Source organism: Manis javanica, chromosome X, assembly GCF_040802235.1.
Source record: "Manis javanica isolate MJ-LG chromosome X, MJ_LKY, whole genome shotgun sequence".
Taxonomy (NCBI): domain Eukaryota; kingdom Metazoa; phylum Chordata; class Mammalia; order Pholidota; family Manidae; genus Manis; species Manis javanica.
Window position 1 is genome coordinate 117,920,396 of NC_133174.1, and position 18,427 is coordinate 117,938,822.

Sequence of the window (18,427 nt, forward strand, 5' to 3'; positions counted from 1 at the left end):
TTTTATAGGGTTCTCACACCACCATCCTATCCATGTGCCTCACAGTGAAAACAAACAATAGATTTTTTTTAAAAAGAACTGTATTAATTTCATATAATAAATCAAATCCACAAAAATAACCTTCTGTCTACCAGTCACTATAGGCCCACAAATTCCTTCATCTAGTCAGAAAAGCACTCATCGGCCCCTCCAATTTCATGATGGCTTTAATTAACTAAATAAAAGACTTAAGAAACTGAACAGACCTACTCAACCTCTTAGTTGTTTATAAGAAAATAACACCAACAAAACTTCCAGAAATGAACTAACTAGAGGGGAAACTGCAGAAATTACTGAAGGAAATATAAAATAGCTAAGTATAAAAACAAAACTCAAAATCTTAAAAATCAGCTCTCTTACCACTAAAAGTCAGCTCCTTACCCCCACTTAAAAGAAGGGGGCTTACTTTCAATATAGTAAACCTGCAATTACCTGCAATTATGCTGAAATCATTTCTCCAAATGTTTCAATTCACTTGCAGTAATCTTTTTTTTGGGGGGGAAGTACCATAAACATAAACAAAGCCAGGAATGCAAAGCAACTACAGAAGTCATAAAAACAAGAACATTAATTTTATGAAATGACACATCAATTTCAACGAGACTTTAACTTTCAAATCATGTTACACAAATCAGCTTAACTTCAGATGTCTCTATACTAGACCTTTTTCTTTTTTTTTCAAATACCACTTCTTCCTAGTCACAAAGTTATTTCTTTCAGCTTTCTTCTCAGAAGACACTTTTCACATAAGAATCCCCATGAAATATCATATAATTCACCTTTTCTCCTAAAATATATATATAAAAGAAGTTTGAATAATATGTAAAAACACAGATGTAAACAGTAAAAGTTGTTGTATCTTGGAGTTTTCCCTTTTATTTAGCTGGACCTCAGAAGCTGCTTTTCAGCATTAAGACATATAATCACTCAAGTCTAATAGTCACTTGATAAAAGTCAACTGGGAAATCTACTAGGTTTTAAAAAACACAGTATCTTGTCTTTTGCTATCAACCCCACATACCAATTAGAATTCCTCCAAAAGAGTACAAATAAACCTTCAGAATATGACAGTTTATGTAATTTAAATCTCTCTCAGGCCCAAAGAAATTGTAGGGGTTTCAAACCCCTTCCCACCACTTGCAAATTAATTGGGTGAGTTACTTAGTCTCTCTATGCTTTGATTTCCTCTTCTGAAAAAGGGGCTAGGTATTAATTAGGGGCATCCATTCATTCTAGTTTCTCTGGGACAGTCCTAATCTATACTCTTATCCTTGCATGCCACTCAGTTAGTGGCTCTTTCACTCTCACTCTCAAAAGTATCCTTTCTAGTTTGAACAATGAATCATATCACCATCCTACCTCATAGAGTTATGAAGGTTAAATGAGTTAATACAAGTAAAGCATTTGTAACAGTGTCTGGCACATAGTAAGGGTTCAGTTGGTGTTAGCTATTAGTAATGTTAATCACTGTTGAAGACTTTTTAACAAAAGGTTTTGAATTGTATAGTGAACAACGCTCCTATAATATTCCTTTTTACAAATAAAATTATGCATTAACTTCCCACATTCAATTCTTTAAAACAAACAGCACTAACTGCTTGAAATCAACACTAACCAATTTATCCCTCAGAGATGGCAATATTATCAACTGCATTCACATGTTAGCATACATAAGTTTTAGTAGAGGCTCTATTAAGGTAACTTTCAGGAAAGTAACTGTGAAAAGTAAAACTTTACTTAGCACCAAATCAAGTCCCTTAATATTCTAGCAGCTTTCTCAACCAGGGTTCCTCACATTACCCATAGAACTCAGAAAATGATTTGAATAATAATTTCCCAAATTCATGGTACATAACTAGTAGGTGCACAGAAATTAATACATTACATAAAATGGATGCCCTGGGACACAATTCTGTTGTAGAACGCCAGGGTCTTGGAATTCTTGGGAGTACAAAGGGGAAAATACAGATAAAAACACTCAATATTTAAGAGTCTGGGTAGAAGACTTGCATTACCTTGAATTATTTCCTACAGAATGAAGCTTACAGAAGGGAATGATTAACGTAAAATATGTAAATTTGAATCATGGCTATGAAAGCAATAATATATCCACTTTTACCTTGTCTCCACTAATTTAACTTAGGCCAGATATCCAACATGTACCATTGCTTCAGATAAGAAAAATTCTAGTTATATTTTATGAAAAGTAGAAAGTAAAAAGAGGAAAACCAAAGAAAACTGAGACCAAGATGCTGATCACTCATCACTAATGAACCTAATAATCCAGGGTACCAAATTAACTATTACCTGATAAAAATAAACAAGAAAATTTACTGAAGGGAAAGATGAACTAGAATAGAAAGTAGAAGCAAACAAAGAGATATTAACACTTGAAAGGTAATAACTCTTGAAAGGTAGTAGTTTGAAGGTACCATTGAATAACAAAAAAATCGGACCAGTCAGAACACTGAATTTTAAGTCACCTAAATTTTTATTTCGTATCTAACCACTCAATAAACAAGCTGAATGATTGGGGAACTTTATCAGATACACTTAGACTCCATTCTGTATAGAACGTAAATGACAAAAAGGGGAAAAAAATCAGCCAAACCATTCCATCATAGTATGACCCCCTCAAAAAAGAAGAATACAATTCAACATATTATCTCACAAGCTTTTGTATAATGAGCACACTCAAAGAAAACCAAGGCTCAGACTCACTTAAATTATGGAGTATTAGTATACAACATAATTTAGACCTTTTATAAGGCAGCCAAATCATCTAACCCTGTTCAAAAATTTCCATTTACCTGGCACTGCGCATGAAAAATAATCATCATTTGGTAACATGAAAATGGTATATACCTTCTGGTGATACATAACCCAGATCATAAATCAGTTAAGGAAAACTACTAAGCTTAACAAAAAAGCACAGTTTTTGAGGCCAAATTAATCTGGGTGTGGATTCAGGCTGTCAATTATTACCATGTGACTAGTCATTTACCTTCTGAGAGCCTCAATATCCCCCATCTGTAAAATGATAATAACCACCCATCACGCAAGGTAGCTGAGAAGATTAAACAATACATGTTAAGACACACAGTACAGTTACTGGCATTCAATGGGAATTCAAATGACAACTAAATTAAGTTTCTTAAAATATCTCAGGATTCAACAAGTTATAGGTCAAATCCTATAACAAATGTTATCCATGAAAAAAGTGTAAATAGGACTTACTTTTCCCCTTTAACAACACTCAAAAGAACTTAAACTGTTTTTAAAAAGGTATTTTACCTTCTGTGCTGTACATTAGATTATCCACAGCTTATAGAAATCTCCCTAGTTTGACTCATCAAGCCTAGTCATGTATTTTCCAATTAAAATAATAAAAAAGAATAGACCACTGACATTATTCACCCTCCCTTCCTTTGGGGGGAGGAGTTTAAAAAACAATCTCTTGATTAACCACATGTAAAAACATCTTGTTTTCTTCTGGTTAGTACCAAAGATAGAGCTGTAAAAATCATACATTAAAAACACAGTTCAGATAACAGATTACCACAGTTGCTAAAGAGGTGTCATTTTCCAAATTCGCATATTCAAAAAGTAAGACTCCACCAAGCAACACCACTTACACTGAAGAAATACAAAATTTGGTTAAATTAAATGCAAAGCAGGCAACTCAGGAGACTGAAAAAAATCAAACTGACAATTTCATTTTCACACCTATCTTTGCCAAACAGAACATGCAATACCACTCCTCAATGATAGTTGGAGATAGAGAATGAATATACAGGGACAGTACTGAACTACAAATTACAAGTCCTAAACATTTATCAAATGCAAAAATTACAAGATCTCTTAAAAATAGCCTGTACCTTTAGAGTTTCTTCTTTACTCTCCAATAATTAATCACATTCAGTACACACTGACACCCACAGCTAAATGGGACTATCCTTAACTCCCTTAACAAGTATATAATAGTGTTCCACTGTAAACTGTCACATAGAAGTCTCTGAATAACCTACTAATAATGATTGCAAAGTGCTAATACAAGACCAGTTTGTTTTTAAACATGTGAAACACAAAAAGTCACATTAAAGAGATATGAACCTCATGCCGCCGAGATGTAATACACAGATCATTGTGTCCATTTAAATCTAAGGTTAAAGCTCAAAAGTTAACTCGCAGCATCAAAAACTAAGTCTTCTATCTATTATAAAGAACCCAAAGCAAAAAGACTGTGTTATTTGCTGTTTACTCCCTTCCCATACATGACTGTGGGTGGCATCAGTTAAACATGCAAAATATTAGGCATTACTAATAGTCCAAGGAATATTTTCAGAAAAAAACCCTATATTCCCAGGATAATTTGAGACTAAGTCCTGTCCCCAACCCCAGCCCACCCATTTTAATTCATAGGTCCTCAGGCAACCACTTAAGTTAGTAAGGTTGAAAAAGAAAATGAAAAGGGAATGTAGAATTTACATTTCATTAAACTCTTGCGTGTTTGAGCTTTAAGGAAATCCTAAGTGAATTTCAAAGTTACCAAACTCCTAATTTGTTGGTTTAGTAGTTTAGCTGTTGCCTCACCAAAATAAAATAAATCTGAAGCCACAATCCTCCTCTACTTGATTATTTGCATACGAGTAAGAATTCAAAATACGTTATCTTCTTTTACATCCTTCTAAAGCTAAAATGTTGAACATGAAATATACAAATATTAATATGAATAGTTATGAAATGTCCATTCCCAACTAGAGTGGAATTTTGCCTTAATGACTAGGGAACATAATTTCAGCAAACATAAAAATTAAATATCCATTATCTTGGATTCCCTTTAGGGCTTTGACATACATTCAAAAATACATTTCATAGGAGAAAAAAACCTGACACTGAACAAACTTGCAGAAAATAAGGTACTTACCTTCAAAGACTTTAGGAGTAATTCACAAAAACACTAAGGAGACAGTTTTAATTACAATACACTTTTATTTTACTGTTGATGGTTAATGGTCAGAAAGTTCTTAACAGAGAACATTAATAATACATTTTACAAACTAAGTTTTAACTATAGCACCAGATCATTAACTGGGGGGAAGGGAGGGGTTCATTCATTTTATATGTAAACGTTATTTTTCATACCAATTACAAAAAAGAACCCACCTCAGCCCTACTGCCAATCTCTGATACCTTTAGAATGCTATAGTTTCACAGTGGGAAAGAATGGCTAATAATTACATTTCTTTGTCAATTCTCTTCTCTATCCATTCATTAAACACCAAATACTGAAACTGAATTCAACTCCTACCTCCAATCTCCCTACCAGGAATGCTCCCTAGGGCACCCGAATCCCTTCCACTGTCACTTATTCCAACTGCCAAAGCCCCTCCTATTAATAGTAAATCCCTTTCATACTGACTTGCTGTAACTCCAAATGAAATAGACACCAAGCAGAATTCACAAAATTTGAAAATAAAATTTTCCCTTTTTCAAAGGATTAAAAAAGAAACTAAAAGTAGAGCACATTAACAACCAACCAACTTGCAAGTATTTATGTTGCTTATTCTATACTACTTCAACTTAAAATATTTAAGTTTGTATTATCAGACATTTTAATTATACACAAGGCCAAGTTTCCCATGCAAATAATTGATATGTACATATAAACTTAAATCATTACACCAAAGTTGCAAGACAACTTTAATCTTCTTCAATTTTTTTTAATTATGGAAATTTTCAAGTACACAAAAAGTAGAGAATAGTACAATGAGCTCTCCTGTACTCATCATGCAGCTACAATAATCAACTCCAGGCTACTTTTCTTTCACCTCTACCTCACACACTCCCCCAATTATTATCTTCAGAAAAGAGGATACTGTGCTCTCTGAAAAAATCCAAAGACAACAAAAGTAACAAATAGGTAGAAGTCAAGAATCTAACAATGAAACCGTAAAGCCACCCTACCACAACTGACAGGTGGTAATTTAAGTATTCAGCTAAAAACAAAGAAATAGGCATCTTTACGAATTTTAATTAAGTCCATAAGATCCAAAGGACGTATTTAAAATGGTCTCTAAAAAGATAAATAGGAATATGTGGCGCAAATGTGATAAACATCTGTAATTAGCTTGCATTCACATAGCACCTTGGCTCAAAACGAAAAAAACTTGACTATTTAACCTAATGTGTCATAAATTACAATTCAAGCACTTGAAAAACCGCTGAACACTTACACCTTAACTGGTCCTTCCGATCCTTAATTATAGATTGATATCAATGTAAAAAAGAAAACGAGGCATTTTAACGTAAGTGGTTTAAAAATGTTCAAAATTAACCTTATCGTTCTTTGGAAACGTGAATTGTATATCATTAAACAGAAATGTATCCACTTTTCAAGGCCGGTTCTGTTGTTTCTTTTTTTTTTAATAAGTTCACATATACCCTTAAACGTAACGCGCTAGGCTACAGACAGAATTAGGAGACCGCCTCCTGCTTTTGCTCCTAACCAATACGCAGCGAGAGAAGGTTGGCAGGAAAGTGCTGCGAGGACAGTAACAAACACCAGCAGCTCCCGAGCAGGCCCTGCTAGAGCCAGGAATGACGCACTTCGGTAACCCGACTCTTTCTCCCCTCCACCCCCGCCCCCAGCAGCGGTGCTGACACCGCCAACAGCCCGGAGTAGGAAAAAAGACAACAGAAAAAAGGCAGAGGTTGGACCGCACCAGGTTTCATCAAGAAACCTCGATTATTCCTCTTTCGACACTAACCATTAGGACTAAACAGGAAAAGAAGCTTCGTGCTTAAGCAAGTCCCATCATGGTGGTTTAAGAGTCACTAAATTAAGCTGATAATGAGTCCAATCCACAGAGACAAATACAGGGTGTGGCTGCTGTGAAATACGGCGGTCCGTGGGAGAAAGGGGTATGGAATTTACACTCCAGTGTGAGGGGAAGACCGGGCTTTATCGGGAGGGGAGGTGGGGAGGCCCGCGCATTTTAAGGAACCATTTCAAAGCAACACTAGCTTTCCGCTTAAACCTAATCCTACAGAACAAAAGTTTCGAATAGCCATATCATGTAAACTGTAAATAACCATTTAATCAAACACCATGACCCTCAATTTAAAAACTACATCCAAGAAAAAGGCGAAGGGAGGGGTGGTAGGCAACAACATATAAAACATTTCTAGGCCACGGGGGAGAAAGTCTCACAAACCGGATGAAACTACTAATGCAATATTAAAAATTAAAGCCGAACACTGCAGCACGAAAAATCACACGATAAAACCCATTACAGTTCAAGATTAAAAATAAAACGACATATACACGAAGGGGGAGCGGAAACTAAATGTCGAAAGTACAGCGGTTTATAAAAAAAAAAAACTGAAGGCAAAACAAGACATTCTCGCGACGAAAAAAAAAAAGGCAGAAATCAACAATACGTTTACGAATGTAGGCCAGAAGAAGAAAATGGGAACGGGGCTCAAAGTTTTGCGGAACTACTTGATGCTGTTTCCCACACCTTCTCTCTCCCATGGCCCATCCGACCCTTTTCGTCCTAAAATCACCGTCCACCGATCACCCGGTACGTATAAGAAAAAAGAAAGTCAGCCCCAAGCAAGAATAAAAGTGTGGAGGGAAAAAGCAGAAGCTGCCTACCTGGGGCAAGGATCAGCTCAGTTCGTGCCTTGAGAAAGACAGTGCGGGTGGGGGGTTGGAACGAAAAGCAGCACTAAAACTAAAACAAAAGTGGCGCCAAAACCCCCCAACAAACAGCCTTCCACTCCCGCCCTTCCCCCCCTCCTCCCCTGCCCAGCAGGCAGGGCCCCCTTCGGAAGGGCAAGGTCTGCGCGCGGGGCCAACACCGCGAGACCCCAACCTATTAATAAAATTACTGCCCGAAGAAAACTGACCGAAGTCGGGCCTCGGAAGGGATGGAGAGATCGATGCCAATCGCTTTCCCAAGCAGTTCCCCCACCACGCGCTGGAGATGATGGGGCGGGGGAGAAGCAGAGGGGCCCGTCACATGAATGTTGTTCCCTCTCTAGGAAGGAAGAGAGGGAGGGAGGGGAGGGAGGGGAGGAAAGGAAAGAGGGGAAGGGAGAAGGGAGGGGGCACGAGGGAGGGGTGTGATCAGAGTAGATTTTCCCTCGCCTCCCTCGGTCCGAGGCCCAAATATACACATCTGAGCTTCGGTTCTCCCCTCCCCCCTAGGTTCCCAGCACCACCATTTTGCTCTCTCCCTTTCCCTCACCACCATACCGCGCTCTCCCCCACCCCAACCACAGCCTCCCCGGCTTTCCTCCCCCGACTACGGCTCGCACCCCACCCCACCTTCAGTTTTGACTCTCCTGGGCTTATGAGCCTGCCGGAGAAAAGGCACCTAAATCTAATGCTACACTGAGAAGCGGAGCCTCCATCTTGCGCTGCTCCGCGTTCTCCATTTTGGGCCACCCATGGGGGTGGGGGGGGTCCTCCGTAGAGGCCCCGAGGGAGAGTTGGGCGAGGGAAGGAAGAGAAAATCGTCAGCGAGGGTAGTCGAAGAGTCCTGCGGTAGGAAGCCACTCTAGGAGGAGGAGGTAGGGAGGAAGGGGGACTCGAAGTTCGTTGGTACTGTGGAGATAGCGACTTGCGGGGAGAAGGGAGAAAGGAGGGTTGGCGGTTATGCGGGGACGAGGAGGCTTCTCCCCGCCTTGACTTAGCCACCCACTCCACGGCTGGTCCCGTTGGGGGCAAAGGGAGAAGAGGGGAAATTAAATGGCAACAGAGTGCCCATTCTCTTTGCCTCCCAACTCCTCTCTCTCGCCCTATTTCAATCATACACACCTCACGGTGGGCCCCGCGCCCTCCGGGTGCCCCTCCAAACTTCTAGAAGCTTCGCCTCCGCCATTTTATAACTTACCTCCCCCCTCAGCGTACACAGAGGCAGCAACGAGACTGTTCGCCTCCCCCACTCCTCCTTCCTTCTTTCTCAGGCCGGGGGCTTCTTCACCCCTGGGCTGGTACAAGATATTTTCCCCTTCCTCTTCTTTACACCCTCCAATTCTACTCAGGGACGGAAGCTCCCGCGGTTCTAGAGCGGTGGGGGGTTTTGAAAGTGGCGGTCGGATCCGGCGGGGTTTTTTTTTCTTTTTTTTTTTTTTTTTTTTTGGTGGCGCTTCGGGATTGTTTGGGGTGTTCGCTCTTCGGCGACTTGGAGGCGAATGGAACGCGCAGGCGCCATCTGTCGGCCACAAACCCGCGCCCGGCTCCCGTTGGGAGGGAGCGGCATCTAGCGACAGAGAGCGGACACTGCAACGCCTGGCGCCCAGCCCTCCCACCCAGCGTCCTCCTCCCAGTCACCAACCAATCGTGGCCGACTGCCTCCCGGGTTCAGCGTCTCCAACACCGCCTCCAAACGGGGCGCCCGCAGGGGCGCGCCGCTGAGTGGGGTAAACAAGGTGCCGTGCCCGCGCCTGACTTACTCATTCGTTTGGCAGGGCTTATGCCGCAGACGCGATCGGGCCGCCTTTCCTCTTTCTTCCCTGGGGGCGGGGGGGGGGGGGGTGCGTCTAGGGAAGGGCGGTAGGAATGTCCTGCGGAGCTCCGGGCCGTGGGAAGTCGGAAACCGGTCTCGCTTGCGACTTGTCTCTAGGGCCCCTCCGCTCCACCGCGCAGCCCGAGGTGGCAGCCCAGTCGGGCATCACCCTTCGGCGTCCCCTCTGACACACCCCAGCGAGGGGCCACCGGACCTAGTTCCGCGACCCTCGCGTCACCGCGGTCCCTACTCCTTCTGATTGAAAAGAACTCAACTCGCGTAACTCTGGCACCTGATCCTGATTCAGGGCTTATCTTTTGAGTTTTTGTTGTGTTTGCCTTTTGCTTTGGGTGTGGAAAGAAAGCGAGCCGATTCTCTACCAGGAAGACTTGGCACTGGAAAAAACATTATTTTTTTCTTTATAACACACTGTTCCGGTCTCCCTTAAAACGTGGTCTCTCTCTCTCTCTGTCTCTCTCTCCAGGGTCTAGAAGACTTAGGGAACTGGGCTACTAGGCTAGGCCGGGAGCTCGACCAATTTATTCTCGACTCTTGAGGGCGGGAGGGAGGGTGGAAACGAGACGGAACGAATTGGAAGGAAATTGAAAATTGGGCAAAAGGAGTTAAGGAGGACCTACCCCGTCTTCCCTACCTCCCCCACTTATCCTCCGTCTGTCTTCCGGGAAACCTGGGCGTGGGTGGCCTTCGATTTCTTCAAGAATTTTGGTTCCTTCTTATCCTGCCTCCTCATCGTCCCCGCTGATGTTTGAAGTGTGAAAGGACCCCTTCGGCTTCTTCGACCCCAATTAATTCAAATCTTTATCACCCTTTTTATTTATTTTGTTTCGAACCCAGCATCCAGGACCTTTGACTGCCTAGAGCTCTCTACGCTGGATAGAGAAACTCGGGGAGGGCCTGTCCCCTCCGAAGCACCGCTTTTCCTACGACAGGAAGAAGTGACCTATTAACAGTGTCTCCATTACTGTTATGGAAGTTCCCAGATTCATAAAACAGCGTTGAGCTCTTCGTTTCTGGTTTTTGTTTTTGTTTTGTTTTGTTTTAATTTCTTGTTAAAATATTCCTTTAATAGCAAATTATTTTTCAATTAGAAGAAAAGGAATAAATGTATTTAATGACAATACAAAATTTCCAAATAAATAACGCAAGCCCCATGTAAATTGTGGGGATGTCACCCAATATCCCCTCTAAAGCATTCCTAATGCAATATAATGATGATTTTCAGTCCTTAAACTATATTCCTTCCAGGCCTGTGTCTTAGTTTCTCTCCCATCCTCTGTGCTTACTGTTTTTTTCCTGCAACTTTTAAAAGAGTTATGGTATACTTAATCAACTGAACAATAAGTTAATCAAACATCTAAATATCAATAACATGAAATAAAGTCTGAGGAATTTTTACTTACCCTAAGCTTTGGGGAGTGGAATACTATTCAAAATACATTTCCATTTCTTTTATAGGCCATCTTTGGTAGAACGTTATGCAGTTTTTAATAGATTCAAGTTACAGAATGATGCAGCTAGAATGTTAAATACGGAGTAGTGGAAAATTTACAGTTATAAAAGTTAAAGCAAAATTCCACTTAAAATAATAGAAAAGTTGGGCTCTGTACCAAATCATTTTACATTAATTTAGTTCAATTGTGCCAATTTACTATCAATTGATAGTAAATGATTTCCTGCCTTAATATTAACTGAAAACTGATTTTCTCCTCTAAATGCCACATTTATAACACATGCTACCATTTTTCATCTATTTTAGAAACTTAACCTCAGCTTGTCTGTGTAGCAACTGAAACTTTAAATTGTATATCTTGAACAAAATCGAAACATTCTTCCATTTAGTAAACTTACTTTCATTTTGTGAACAAATGACTCTGATTAGTAAGTTACTGGTGTAACATCAGAAATAAATTTTGTAGCAAATTTATACTAAGAATATTTCACAGTAGCCCCTTTTCATTTCTTCTATAAACTTTTTTATTGAGCCTTCAGTATGTGCAGGTAACATTGCTCTGTGTCCCAGTCCTATACTAAGAAATGGAATTTATTTCATGGGGTACTGAAAGACCAGAGTGTATGTACCCTTAGAATTTAAGGACAAAGTGAGAAAATGCCATCAAATGAAATACGAAACTGATGTAAAATGAGCTTTAATATTAATTATTTGTGGCAAGTCCTTCATGAGATAATAATTGTGGAAGATTTTGGTGCCTGATAGGAAATACTGAATTAGGGAAGTTGAATAGTTAGAACATTTGATGCCATGTGAGCAGGTAAGACACTATTTGATGCAAAAAATATTCTGGCTACTAGAAATGCATACCGCATGGTATAGCTGAGATAATCCTCCCACCTTACCATAGTCTGAATAAAGCATCCTACAATTCTCTTTGCTCTGATTCTATACAAATGGAGCGAGCTTCTGATTATAAATTGCACTTTCCAGATAGTCTCCTAATCTAGGCAGCATACATATATATTTTGTATTTTCTAACACCATTCTAAGTGTGACCCAAAATTCAGAAGCCTAAAATGGATAAATTTGAGTCCACAGAAATTTAAATTATGTATAACAATTACCCTAATGTCAAAAAATAAGCTCTGAGAAAATATTGCTGTACAAACCATGAACAAAAAGGGCTAATTTCCTTAATATATGAAGAACTCTCACAACTCAGTAAGAAAGCAAATCACTATGTTTTATACCTGAAACAAATATAATATTGTATATCAACTATAGCTCAACTTAAGATAAAAATACTCCAGTAGAAAAAGGATATAAACAATTTATTGGACAGGAAATGCAGATTGCTAATAAATATATAAAACAATGCTCAATTTCATTCACCACTAATATGCAAATTAATTACCATTTCTTCTTGTACCAGACTGGCAGAGATTTAAAATTTTGATAATACTCAGTGTTGAAGAACTAAGATTTCTCATACCATTGGTGAGGGTGTAAAATGTTTAAAACAATTTTTCTTAAGTATCTCATGTGAAATGTAAAATTAACCTAGCATTTCCATTTCTAGGAATCTATCATACAGATATGCCCACACAAATTACACACAGATACATATATAGAGATATACATACTTCTGTAATGGGAAACTGACCACAGAAATGACATCTTTAGGGGACTGATTAAAGAAATTGATACATCCATAGAATGGAGTCCTATGTCCACCACTAAAGCAGTATCTATCTACTGATACCATAATTATGTCTAAGATATATTAAGTGAAAAAAACAATTTGTAAATAACTTGTATAGTGTGATCCCATTCAGGAATATTTATATGCACATATATGTGCTTACATATACATAAAACATTTCCTGAAAAATATACAGGAAACCTAACAACAGTTACCCTCAGGAAAGAGGTGGTGCAGGGTTCCAGGACTTGTAATTTTACTTTTCACTTTATACATTGCTACCTTATGTTAATTTTTTTACAATGAGCAGGTATTACTTGCAACTGGTTACTCTGAAAAATAGTTTGGCTCTCTCTTATGAAGTTAAACATACACTTACCATGACTCAGCAATCTTACTCCTAAACAAATTTTATCCTAGAGAAATGAAAATGTATGTTTACACAAAAACCTGTACACAGATGCTCATAGCAGATTTACTTGTGATAGCTAAAAACAGGAAACAACCCAAATGTCCATCAACTGGTAAATGGTTAAACTGGTATGCTGTGGAATACTACTCAGCAATAAAAAGGAACTAGTGATACACACAACCTGGATGGACCCCAAGGGCATAATGCTTAGTGGAAAAAGCCATCCTCGAAGAGTTACACTCAGTATGATCCCACTACATAATATTCTCAAAATGACAAAGTTAGAGTATGCAGATCAGCATGAGTAGAGGCATAGAGACAGATCAGTGGTTGCCAAGGTTTAGGGTTGAGTAAAATGTGTGACTATTAAGGGTTAACAGGAGAAATTTCTTTGTGGTGATGGAACAGTTATGTATCTTCATTGTGGTGATGTTTACTTAAATCTACATACGTGATAAAATTTCATACAACTACAAACACACATGCACACGCACAAGTGCATGAAAAAACTGGTGAAATACGAAGGTCTGTGCTTAAGTTAATTGTGTTGCATCAATGTGGGTTTCCCAGGCTTAACAGTTACATATTATGGTTATGTAAGCTATTCATTGGGAAAAGCTGCTTGAAGGGTACATGGGAATTCTCTGTGTTATTTTTTGCAGCTTCTCATGAGTCCTAAACTACTTCACAGTAAGTTGTTAATAAAAAAAATTAATGCTGGTAATAAGAAAAATATCTCTGGTTAGTGGAAAGGTAATTGCTCCACTGTAAATTAAGAAGTTGAATTTCTAATTTAGAAATCAGCTTTTTGTGAAATTTGATATAATTGACTTAACTTCCAAAGTCCTTATTATCATAACCACTGTCTGAGGTTGCATGACTAAGGGCCTGATACTTCGATACTCAGCAGTAGACTGTAGATCTATGGCATCAGGAACTAGACACACCAGTAAGCCTTCTCTGAAACGAATAGCTGGCACCTTCTAAGACATCCCAAATACCCTATTACTAAATTTACCAATTTTTTTTTTACTTCAAATAACATACAATATTTCCAGCATGAGTTAATGGAACCAAAGCTACATACATATACAAAAGATTCAATGCCTCTCACATCCAGCCCCCCCCCCTTCTTATCTGCGCCAACAGTGGTAGTAGTCCGATGTCCACAGTTTCTTTTGCATCCAGCCCACGACTGATTAGAATGGCTTTTACTTCCTTAAGTTTATGCTTACTTTCTTCCCTTCTTACTACCTTCCTCTAACTCCTTCGCTTACATACTCTCTTATATACAACAATGCTCTCCAATGTTAATGTGCTTAAGAATAACTGGGCATCTTGCTAAAATGCAAATTCTGATTCAGTAAGTCTGAGGCTAGGGCGGGACCTGAGATTCTGCATTTCTAACACACTCCGACGTCATGACCAACCCACGCTGCTAGTCTAAAGTCCACACTTTCACTGTGAGAGCTTCAAGAACAAAGTACAAACCCTTTAGGGTAGCTTGCACTGCCTTCCATAGTCTTATCCAAGTCTCATCACTTCTAACGGTGAACTCTGCTGGAAAATATCTATAGGTCATTTGTATCCACAGCACTTAGTATAGAGCCTGAAACAGGATTGGCACTCAAAAAATATTTGCTGAACAATTGAAGGAATGAATGAATAAACAACAACTACTCCCTGCTCATATAGCAGACATTCTAAGCAAACTAAATTACTTCCCATTTCCCTAGTACTTTGACACCTCTGTACATTTTTTGTCTTTTCCCAAGATTTGCCCCATTCAAATTCTCTCCATCCTTAAATACCCAGTTTAAATGAGAAAATTTCCATAAAACCTTCCTGAATGCCCCAACATGGATTTAATCTCTCATTTTGCAAGGCTTCTCCCTACAAGATTTTGAACGCTTTGCAAATAATCATATCAGTATTCATGCTTTGTTCACATTTGCTATTACCACCATGCATAACATAAATGTTAGCATATAATAGAAAATGAATGTTTATCAAATTGAAATGGGAAAATAATTATCTAGATCAGCAGAACATATTAAAACTTCCTGAAATGATGGCAATTTCTATAATCTGTGTCATCCAATATGGTAGCCACAAGTAGCTATTGAGCAATTAGAATGTGGCTAGTGTGATTGAGAAACTGAGTTTTTACTTCCATTAATTAAAATTTAAATGTAAATAGCCACATGTCGCTAATAGCTATATATTGGACAGTGACTACCTAGATAACTCAAGTTACACAATTACTCTTCATTCAGCAGTATCTACCTAGTGTCTTTGTGTCAGACACAGAGTAGCCTAAGGGCTGGTAATACAAAGATGAATAATCCTCGGTCTTTGACCTCAAAGAGCTTGCAACCTATTAAGAAAAGATAGTCAGGGTCAAATAAATCCAATCAAGAGTTAGAGGTTCTATTATATAAGATGGACAAAGATGTGTGTACAAATGTGAATGTGACATGAGTCAGGAAAGGGTTAATAGGAAGGGAAGAGTTGAAGTGACATGGTATTCATCAGGCAAAGCTAGAGTTTTGCCCAGGGAAGAGTGTGAACAAAGGTGTGGAAAGTCAAAATAGAGAGCCCTTTCAGGAGTTTGTTCGGCTAACACCTAGAAGTGAAGGACAGAGAGTTCTATTAAGCGCAGAGCTGGCAAAGTCTATGATTAGAGAAAAAGGCAGGGGCACAGTCACAGTGGGTCCTTGGAGTGCCATGCTAAGCAAGGAGCCTGGTATCCTGGAGGCAATGGAGAGCCATGGAAGCAACATGCTCAGTTTGACACTTCAGAAAGATGGCTCTGGATGACGGATTGAAAAGGGATAGACAGTCTGAGAGGTGGCAGAGCTTGGACTAAGCAGCAGCAATGAAAATGTAGTCAAAGTTTAAATAGGGTATATGTGCTTTTTAGTTTGATATATGATAATTAGAGTGAACATCTTTGTTTTGTCTTTATTTGATAATCCAATTTTACCTTTTTTATCTTTTCTATCTTACTTTTTTTTTTGCATATAGAGATACATCCTTCACACTAAATGGCCAGATATTCATGGAAGCAAAGCTGAAACTTGGTATGACTATCAGGAAATTTCAAGGAAAAAACTACGTTCTGCCTTCTGCTTAAATCATTTGAGAAATACTAGCCAAAATAACTCATTCCTATCAGCAGTTAATTCTTTCATCACTTAATGCTGGCAATGATCCTAGTTATTTGTATTAAGTAGTTAAACATGTCATAGGATTTGTTTGTGTAGACAGATGACATTTGCACTTTTTTTTGAGTGCCAACATTTAATAAACAAAAACAAAAAAGACTTAGCAAGGCACAGCACGGGCAGACCTATCAACTCAGACTTAGGGATTATTTTAAAGGTCCTACCATGATGCAGGATTTTTCAATATGTTTAGAAGACGTTTATCATTTCAAACCTATATACCCTTAATGATTACATTATTCTTTGTTCTGTTTGTTGCTGTTGTAGAACTGTTGCTAGGTGTTAGTTTTATAGAAATAGCAATAGTTTTGGAAGCATAAGCATTGTTAGCAGAGTAACAGGCACACACACACCCCAAAACAAACATTTTAAAACTATTTCCCTATATTGCTGAAAGTGACTTGGTTAAAATTAGCATTGCCCAGGACCTCCAATAAAATTCTGTTTTATTGGCACGCATGCAAGTTTATAAGACCAAGGTCATATTAATGACTAGATGGTACACTAACATTAAAAACAAGGAAGACTACTCCTTGAATTTAAGTGCAGTATTTGTTACTAGTAACTACCAATATGAAGTAAAATTCAGACACCCAGATCCCTGTCAGCATTTGATGTCCATCATTAGTAGCAAGTTTACTGTTATCTGCTGATAGCACTTCTAATGTTAGACACTAGAAATTAATGCTAGAACCTCTTGTGGAAAGATTAAGAGGTGTGAAGAAAGGACAAAGGGAGATTTGCAAAATGGAAGAGGGCTAGAGATAGAAACCTCTGAGAAAATATATTTTATCCCCAAAATATAGACAATACTGAGATGCTGGACCAACCTCCTTTTTTTAAGCTATAAAGGGCATTATTGGGAAATTGGTAAAGTTTGAATAGGTCTAATAGGTTGTCTAATAATACTGCATCAGTGTTATTTTCTGATTTTGATCATCCTATTGTGGTTATTAAGAGAATGTCTTTATTTTTCTTTTAATTTTGGTATCATCAATCTACAATTTCATGAGCAACATTATGGTTACTAGACTCCCCCCATCATCAAGTCCCCACTGCATACCCCATTACAGTCACTGTCCATCAGCATAGTAAGATGCTATAGACTCACTACTTGTCTTCTCTGTGTTGTACAGCCCTCCCCGTGCCCCCCCATTACACATGCTAATCATAATGCCCCCTTCCTTCCCCCCCCATTATCCCTCCCTTCCCACCCATCCTCCCCAGTCCCTTTCCCTTTAGTAACTGTTAGTCCATTCTTGGGTTCTGTGATTCTGCCGCTGTTTTGTTCCTTCAGTTTTCCTTTGTTCTTATACTCCACATATGAGTGAAATCATTTGGTACTTGTCTTTCTCCACCTGGCTTATTTCACTGAGCATAATACCCTCTAGCTCCATCCATGTTGTTGCAAATGGTAGGATTTGTTTTCCTCTTATGGCTGAATAATATTCCACTGTGTGTATGTACCACATCTTCTTTATCCATTCATATACTGATGGACACTTAGGTTGCTTCCATTTCTTGGCTATTGTAAATAGTGCTGCGATAAACATAGGGGTGCATATGTATTTTTCAAACTGGGCTGCTGGAGAATGTCTTTATTCTTAAGAGATGCACACTGAAGTATTTAAAGATAAAAGGGGTATTATGTCAACAACTTATACTAAAATGGCTCAGAAATAAAGGTGGATATATTCCTTATATACATGTTATATATTATGGTGGTATGCTACAGCCTGCTAGCACCAACTCACAAGAGCTGACTGTGCCATGTCTTCCCAACTCCAGTTGATAATGTCACAGTGGGAGCTTGAAATCATCCATGGGGAGAGAACCTACACCATGAAAATCAGCAAATGCTCTGTACATCAGGGCTATTTTTCCCCCTGGGGAGCCAGTTGTTCAAACTTATTTGCAATGGATCAAAATCAAAACTAATGTCCAGATTCATGAAATATTTGTGTTTATATATTGAGGGGTTATTCTATTTTGCTTTTAACTTGAGTGGGTACATTCAATAAAATCCTAGTGATGTTAAATACTCAATAATAGTAA

The 18,427-nt window shown here is 38.8% G+C and overlaps 1 protein-coding gene and 1 long non-coding RNA gene across 3 annotated transcripts in view; one reads left to right on the forward strand and one right to left on the reverse strand.

Moving 5' to 3' along the window:
• The window catches only part of STAG2 (STAG2 cohesin complex component), a 137,975-nt gene extending 129,885 nt beyond the window's left edge, over positions 1-8,090 (reverse strand). For both annotated transcript variants that reach the window (XM_073227859.1, XM_037015396.2), the window contains exon 1: positions 7,954-8,090. The gene's annotated coding sequence lies outside the window, so the exon portion shown is untranslated. The remainder of the gene's footprint in view (positions 1-7,953) is intronic.
• A 284-nt stretch (positions 8,091-8,374) lies between these two features.
• On the forward strand, positions 8,375-10,583 carry LOC140847460 (uncharacterized). The gene is made up of 2 exons (XR_012127478.1): positions 8,375-8,619; positions 10,413-10,583. It is a non-coding gene; the product is annotated as an uncharacterized lncRNA (long non-coding RNA).
• The last annotated feature ends 7,844 nt before the right edge of the window (positions 10,584-18,427 follow it).